At 43.3% G+C, this 8,631-nt stretch overlaps 1 protein-coding gene and 1 long non-coding RNA gene across 3 annotated transcripts in view; both read right to left on the minus strand.

Moving 5' to 3' along the window:
* The window catches only part of TSPAN5 (tetraspanin 5), a 335,779-nt gene extending 330,813 nt beyond the window's left edge, over positions 1–4,966 (minus strand). The window contains exon 1 of one of the 2 annotated variants that reach the window (XM_086406686.1): positions 4,771–4,966. The gene's annotated coding sequence lies outside the window, so the exon portion shown is untranslated. The remainder of the gene's footprint in view (positions 1–4,770) is intronic. The other variant, XM_086406689.1, reaches the window with a different exon arrangement.
* Positions 4,967–6,214: 1,248 nt separating this feature from the next.
* LOC147371003 (uncharacterized) lies at positions 6,215–7,948 on the minus strand. The gene is made up of 2 exons (XR_015165697.1): positions 7,752–7,948; positions 6,215–6,530 (listed from the first exon to the last, which is right to left on the minus strand). It is a non-coding gene; the product is annotated as an uncharacterized LOC147371003 (long non-coding RNA).
* Between the last annotated feature and the right edge of the window lie 683 nt (positions 7,949–8,631).

Below are 8,631 nucleotides of genomic sequence, written 5' to 3' on the forward strand. Positions count from 1 at the left end.
CACAGAAACAACCTAAGTGGCCAATGACAGATGAATGGATAAAGATGTGGTACATACATACAATGGAATATTACTCGGTCATAAAAAAGACTGAAGTTGGGTCATTTGTAGAGATGTGGATGGAGCTAGAGTCTGTCATACAGAGTTAAGTCAGTCAGAAAGAGACAAACAAGCATCATATATTAACACATGTATGTGAAATCTACAAAATGGTACAGATGAGCCGAGCCCCAGAGCAGGAATAGCGACGCAGATGTAGAGAATGGACTTGCGGACACAGAGCGGGAAGAGAGGGTGGGATGAACTGGGAGATTAGGACTGACATCTATACACTACCACGTGTAACATAGATAGCCAGCAGGAACCTGCTGTATAGCACACGGGGCTCAGCGCAGTGCTCCGAGATGACCTAGAGGGGTGGGACGAGGAGTTCGAGGGAAGCTCAAGAGGGAGGTGACATATGTATACTTACAGCTGATTGAGGAGCTACACTCCGTGGGGTCACAAAGAGTCAGACACGGCAGAGCATGCACACGCTCCCACTCCCAGATAGCTGATTGACATTACTGTACAGCAGAAACTAAAACACCATTGTAAACAATTATGCTCCAATAAATAAATGACATTTTGTAAAACACCAGTTAAAGGCCATTGCTGTAGTGGAGACAATTTAGAATAGGGTAGCATTGGAGAAGGAAATGGCAACCCACTCCAGTATTCTTGCCTGGAGAATCCCAGGGACGGGGGAGCCTGGTGGGCTGCCGTCTATGGGGTCACACAGAGTCGGACACGACTGAAGTGACAGCAGCAGCAATGGTAGAAGTGGTGAGAAGTAGGCCTGGGCAGCACAAAGGAGATAAGAAAAGCAAACAGCATGCTCTCTGAAACCTGGAGAAGGAAAGTAAAAAAAAAAACTATGGCCCCGATTTCCATTCAGTGGAGAATAACCAGCAAGTCCCACAGTGGAGCAACATGTTGGCAGCAATGGAGAGAGTAGTCTGGAAGGATTTGAGCTCCACGGGGAAGGTGGGGGATAAGCAGTCTGAGGACATGGCCTGACCTGAGCCTCATCTAGTAGCCTGTGGCAGGGCTGAGAAACTGATCCCAGGGGTTGAGAAAGGGACAGGACAGGCTCTGGCCTCAGCCTGAATTTACAGAGCAGAAGATGAGGGCAACAAGCCCTGAGCTCCTCTGTGTGGCTGAAGTAATCAGAGAAGCTCACCTGAATAAATACGCCAGTCCAAGTCCTATGATTACAAATTATGAAAAAGGTATAATCTTAAGTGCTCCTCTATCACAGCAGACCACCAGGTGCTGCCCGCACCCAGACACAGAGCAGACTGTTGCCAGCCATGCAGGCATGGACCCTGAGAGCAGTTAGCCTAGTGGTTAAGACCAAGGGTTTTGATGTCAGGAAGGTTGGGGTGGAATTCCAGCTCCTCTCTTGCTGTGTGACCTCAGCAAACTTATTTAAATTCCTACAAGCTTCTACCTTCTAGACAGCAAAAGAAGGATACTAAAAGTGCGTATAGATTTGCAGATAACACCACCCTTATGGCAGAAAGTAAAGAGGAACTAAAAAGCCTCTTGATGAGAGTGAAAGAGGAGAGTGAAAAAGTTGGCTTAAAGCTCAACATTCAGAAAACTAAGGTCATGGCATCCAGTCCCATCACTTCATGGGAAATACATGGAGAAACAGTGGAAACAGTGTCAGACTTTATTTTTCTGGGCTCCAAAATCACTGCAGATGGTGACTGCAGCCATGAAATTAAAATACGCTTACTCCTTGGAAGGAAAGTTATGACCAACCTAGATAGCATATTCAAAAGCAGAGACATTACTTTGCCAACAAAGGTCTGTCTAGTCAAGGCTATGGTTTTTCCAGTGGTCATGTATGGATGTGAGAGTTGGACTGTGAAGAAGGCTCAGCGCTGAAGAATTGATGCTTTTGAACTGTGGTGTTGGAGAAGACTCCTGAGAGTCCCTTGGACTGCAAGGAGATCCAACCAGTCCATTCTAAAGGAGTGTTCTTTGGAAGGTGCCCTGAGTGTTCTTTGGAAGGAATGATGCTAAAGCTGAAACTCCAGTACTCTGGCCACCTCATGTGAAGAGTTGACTCATTGGAAAAGACTCTGATGCTGGGAGGGATTGGGGGCAGGAGAAGGGGACAACAGAGGATGAGATGGCTGGATGGCATCACCCACTCGATGGACGTGGGTTTGAGTGAACTCCAGGAGTTGGTGATGGACAGGGAAGCCTGGCGTGCTGCGATTCATGAGGTCGCAAAGAGTCGGACACGACTGAGCAACTGAACTGAACTGAACTGAACTGAACGTCGCATACTCCTAGTACCTTTAGTGCAACACTGAATGGCTAGAAGGATTGGATAAGTATTTTCCTTGCCACAGTGCCCGGCGCAGAGTATGTTCTCAGTAAAGGAGCCCTTGAGCTGCCACGATGTGAGCTGTCACCTGCCGCTGCTGTTCTAAGTTTCTGGAGGAACACACAGAGTGACTGAAGGAGAAGGCAGCACGCTCCATCTTCAAGCAAGGCTGCACAGCTGTGTCTGAGTTTGAAAACAGTAAGGTACACACATCCCTGTGCAGCTATTCTTCTGGGCAAAGCTGTGATCAAAAGTCCACTTTACCCCATCCGTGAACACAGCTGCTGGTTCCATTTGCCTTCTTCTCACTCTTGATAAGCGAGCTTTTTAAAATGTCTTAAAGGTAAGTCCTGCTGCTGAGATGAAGAAGGTTCCAAAGGGGACCTGGCAGATTCACAAAGGAGAGAGTCCACGGAGTGTCACTCCTTTCAAGCCCTCCTATGTCACCAGACCTGCTTCTGACATTCAGTGGCCCCTTCGTGACCCACTGATGTACAAAGAGACAACCCATCAAATAAGCAGGTCGGGAGGGTCGCTGGAGGACCAAAGGCCCACCAAGTCACCCTCGAGGAACAGGTTAAGCTCAGGGTCTGTGTGTCATGTCATAGTTACAAGGGACACTCCTGCCTGGGTGGCACACCCCACACCTGGTCATTCAGGGCCCCGTCACTAAGAGCTAACACATGACACTGAAGGCAAAACAGATGCAGCAGCTTTTACGTTCAAACACAAAAAGCATCACAAGCTAAGCCCACGAATACAAACTCTGCTGGAAATAGTGGTCACTGTCATGAATGATAACACCACATGCTAAGACCACCAAGAATACACAATGTTACCAACAAATCCACCAAAGATATGCAAGTATACATAAAGGACATCAAACGTTATAATCAAAAACTGAATGCTGATGTTTATACAAGAAAGGAAACTGAAGAGAACAAAACGTGTTTTGTGGATACATCTAATCTGAAAGTTCACTGTTTAGTTCAAGGCATCCACCTGAATCCAACAAAATGTCATCAGCTTGGCTTCCTGTTCTAAAAGAAAGCCTTCAGAAATCTCGCTGTGCTTATAAATCTAAATGCTTTGCGTTTAGGTCTATAATTAAGCCACGACCTCCTGCTAACATCCACAAGCAATTCATATTCAGCAATAGACTTATCAAACGTTATACAATTTGCAAATTTTCTTATGTTCTTCCCTACCGTGGATCTTGGCCAGCATTCTGTCATTTCTAATCTGTAGCATCTGATTGACAGTTAAACCCAACAAGAGCTAATGTTTGTGACAGGGAAAAATAATCAGCACATCCACTCATTAGCATCCTGCTCACACATTCATTGTCAATTACAAATATTTGCTTGGGCTACACTCTGCCACCATCATCGGAGCCATTACCGCCTGTAACAGTGTGATATATTTGAAGAGTCAAGCTGCTGGCAATTCACAGCTGGGACTCAATAATCAAAACGTTCATCAGCTAACACTTGGGTCCCAGCAGAGTATCTGGCTCGAGATAACAAATGATTATCCTAGACAATGGAACTACAAGTCTAACTGACAATCATCTAACTCATGATTCGTGAGTTTCCCAGGTTTGTTTCTGGGCTGTAGCCATTAGGTTTTGTTGAACGCCCTCTCACTTGCTATTTGAGAACATTTTTAGGGGACATTCAAGTGCTCACTTGAACCTGCACACTGGGAGATAATGCAGGATTCTAGGGGGAACTCCAGATCCTACACTATGTGAAGGGAAGCTGTTGGGGCCCCGCCCAGATGCCCTTTAGGGGCGACTGCAGCAGCTCTCAGCTGCTGCCAGTGGAGGTTGAGTGGGGATGGCTAATGACCCACAGCTGTGCCCTTGTCCTGCGCTCTGTCCTCTGCCACACCCAAACCATTTTGACCTGGAAGCTGCGCCCTCCCCACTTTTTTTTTTTTTTTTCTAATGAAATTCTGAATTTATTTCACTTTCAGGTCTTGGAGTGAAGGTTGGGTAGTAAGATTTATACAAACCTTGGCAATAATTTTTACTTAGATACAGAAATTTAACGTGTATATTTTTCTGTAATTGCACAATGGCACCAGAAGCCAGGCTCATGTATATAGAGCTATATTTGTTTGCACGTATCCTTCAAGGTAAAATCTCAAACACATTTAACAGTATATACTTCTAGTGCTGCTGATAAAACATATAGGCCAAACTTGCCTACCAGGTGGATTTGAAATCTGAATTTACTTTCACATGCACTCATAAATTACGATTTCAGTGCAACCAGGTGATACTTCATTTCCAATAATGTATAATGTTTTGTTTGGCCAAATACTTGTTTTACTGTCAATCTCATTGTACCATATTACATGTTTTCCCCTTGCCAAGGACTTACCTACATGGAGAGGACAGAGTAAGTCTCTGCTGTAGGGGGACGGCCAGCTTTGGGGTGTGACTCCTCCTCCAGAGCTTGCCCTCTTCTCCCACAGAGACCACATTCCTGCTTAGTTTTCCTCCTTTCACCTGTCCTGGTTCTTTCACTCATCTTCTCCAGAAAGGACTCGAAAAAACTGCTTGAAAAGGAGCAGCCATCTCAGAGTCGACTCCTAGGAAACCTGGCAGAACTTCTCATTGCCCAGGGTGGGACTGCACTTCTTCCAGGCCACACGAGCCCTAAGCCCCACCCTGGAATGAGGTGCTGGTTCCCAAATATTGGAAACAGCTGAGGCTTCCCGCTTGCAATCAACACGTCTTCCCCACAGACTGGGTAATACATCCCAAGGACTGTGTCCCATCCCTTCCTGGCTCAGTTCTGGCAGAATTCCTCATTGCAGCCCAGATCAAAAAATCCTTCTCAACCTTTCTTAGAAATAAGTTAGAAAAAGACTCAAAGCCCAGCAGAAAAAATAGTCATATGGACATGAGTTTGAGCAAACTCTGGGAGATAGTGAAGGACAGGGAAGCCTGGCATACTGCAATCCATGGGGGTCACAAAGAGTCAGACATGACTGAGCGACTGAACACCAACAACAAATGAATAAAATAACACCCACTGAAATGGAAGTGTGTGTGTGCTAGTCACTTAGTCGTATCTGACTCTTTTGCAACCCCATGGACTATAACCTACCAGGCTCCTCTGTCCATGGGATTCTCTAGGCAAGAATACTGGAGTGGGTTGCCATTTCCTTCTCCAGGGGTCTTCTACCACCCAGGGATCAAACCCTGGCCTCCTGCATTGCATGTGGATTCTTTACCATCTGAGCCACCAGAGAAGGCCTGAAATGGAAGTAGAGGCATAAAACATAAGAGACACTCATTCTTACTCATAATAAGTGAAATTGGAATTAAAACTACACTGAAATACCATTTTTCAAACATTAAATGGGGAAACTCTGAAATATAATTTTTATTGTACCCAGACATCCAGTCCAGTGATAGTGGGTTCTTTCTTCCCCTGTTATGAACAAATTGTTAGTGCAAGAAACACTCCTCTGGAACTCCCCTGCTGGGAAATGAATCTGATAAAGCTCCGCAGAACCCCTTAGGGCTGTGGGTGAGAGGAGAGTGCAAACCTAGATTATTAACCTGAACATCAACCTCCTCAGGAATGTTATGTATTATGTTTCTTCTCCAGATCTTGAAGAACATGCTGCTTTTCTTAGGTCCTCTGTTTATCCTACCCAGGCAAGAATCTTTATTGCCAGTTTTATCTATTTCTCACTTTCACCTGAAATTGTTTTTTCTTCAAGACCACAAAATATCTTGATCACATAAGGGCTATACTTTTCAGTTTATCTTTTTCCAACCCATCTTAATGCAAAACGGGGTCAAATGGAGTAGGCATTTTCCTGTATTTTATTGTGCCTGCTAGTTAAGGGTATAGGTCCACAGATCCATGTGGTTTATTGCATTATATTTTTCAAATATTCACTTCCTCTCTCTGTAGAAGGTTTGTACCTCTTTGCCCCAATAATGCCAAGTCTGGTCTTATAACTTGCATTGGTCAGTGAAATGTGAGCAGAAATGACAAAGACCACTTCCAATCAGAAACTTTAAGACCCATCATGTGGTTCCAAACATCTTGCTATTTCCTCTACTGCAAGACCATCTCCAGATTAGCACATCTCAGGAATGGTTTGCTCCTTTAGCCTCGTCCTGGAATAGAGACAAAATAGAACAGAGACATGAAGGACACAAAATGTGAGTGAGAAATAGACCTTTGTGGTCTTAAGCCTCTGAGACATAGGAGCTGCTTGATATTGGAGTATAACCTAGTCCAGCTGACTGCTAAATCTATAAGCTCTGATGCATTTTATTAATATTATTGTTTGTATCCCAAACAGCACCTAGCATAATCCCTTGCCCATGATGCACTTTGAACAAAAATTGGCTACTATTTTTCACTTCCTCTTTCATTTCTCTTCCTTTTTTTCCACATTTATTATTTTTTACTGGAGTATAATTGCTTTACAATGTTGTGCTAGTTTCTGCTATACCACAGAATGAATCAACTGTATGTATACATATACCCCCTTCCTCTTGGACCTCCCTCCCATGCCCTCATCCCACCCCTCTAGGTCACCACAGAACACTGAGCTGAGCTCCCTAAGCAATATAGCAGCTTCCCACCATCTATCTACCTTCCCTTTCTTTTCTGAACAGTTCAGTTCAAAAGCCATTATAAGGGGCCAAGAAAGGTAGGCATTTGACAAAGGTGTAAAGAGCAGCTGCTGTAGCCCAAAGCAGGGTGTGAGAGCCTGAACAGGGTGAGGAGACTTGATCAAATAAGTATTTACATTAGGGATAATGGGAGTCAAGTTTCTCACTCTCAGAGAAGGGAGCTACCAACATGGAAAGGGAGAAAATTAGAATAAATCCTGTTTTGTTGGATTAGAATTGGAGATATTAATGTGAACACATGGTCTTCAATATATATAGATAGATAAACAAACATAATTGTAAACATATGTTTATATATAAATTTCCTAATTCTCTTCCCTGAAAGGGCTTGGGTGTAGCAATTGGTATGAATTCCATTCATACCAATGGAAATGACCACACCCAGCACCAGGTCTTGGCTTCCAAATAGTATTCTCTACTAAAGGAATCCGGGATCCTCGGGAAAAGAGCTTCGCATTCTTGAAGAGGTCAATGTCCTTATTAATAATTAAGGATTGTACTCTCCTTTCATCCACAGCTTGAAATTTTACACAACTTTATTAAATTTATTTCCCAAGAGTAGGACACCACAATAGTAGGGGTTTCACTTGACTAACAATTCAGCTGTAGTAAGGTGTAATAGACAGGGCTATCCAGAGAAACAGAAGGAACAGCATGTGTGTATATATAGAGATTTATTTTAAGAAATCAGCTCACATGATTTGGAGGCCTGGCAAGTCCAAAATCTTCAGGGTAGGCTGGCAGACTGGAGACTCAGGGAGGAATTGCAATTTGAGTCTAAAAGCAGTCTGCAGGCAGAATTCCTTCTTTCTTGGGAACATCAGTATTTTCCTATTAAGGCCTTCATCTGATTAGATGAGAGCCACCTATGCTGTGGAAGGTAATCTGTGGAAGGTTATTAAAGATTTACATTTCTTTAATACTTTCCTTAATTTTTTTAATTGAAGGTATACTTCAATTAACATACCATATATATGTTACAGGTTATATCTGAGGTTGTTGCTATTTCTCCAAGCAATCTTGATTCCAGCTTGTGATTCATCCAGCCCAGCATTTCATATGATGTTCTCTACACATAAGTTAAGTAAGCAGGGTGACAGTATACAGACTGGATGTATTACTTTCTCAGTTTGGAACCAGTCAGTTGTTCCAAGTCCGGTTCTGTTGAGTCTTGACCTGCATACAGGTTTCTCAGGAGACAGGTAAGGTGGTCTGATGTCCCCATCTCTTTCAGAATTTTCTATGTAGATGATACCACTCTAATGGAAGAAAGTGAAAAGGAACTAAAGAGCCTCTTGATGAGGGTAAAAGAGGAGAGTAAAACAAGCTGGCTTGAAATTCAACATTGCCATTTATACTCATTATAAAATATTTGCTGTGTTCCCTGTATTGTACAATATATCCTTGCAGCTTATTTTATACTTAATAGTTTATACCTTTTAATCCTCTACCCCTATATTGCCTCTCCCCACTGGCAACTACCAGTTTATTCTCTAAATCTGTGAGTCTGCTTCTTTTTTGTTATATTCACTGGTTTGCTGCATTTTTTAGATTCCACATATAAATGATATCATAC

The sequence above is a fragment of the Bos grunniens genome, chromosome 6, assembly GCF_055505025.1.
Source record: "Bos grunniens cultivar Pamir isolate PY7600 chromosome 6, Bosgru_T2T1.0, whole genome shotgun sequence".
Classification (NCBI taxonomy): Eukaryota; Metazoa; Chordata; class Mammalia; order Artiodactyla; family Bovidae; genus Bos; species Bos grunniens.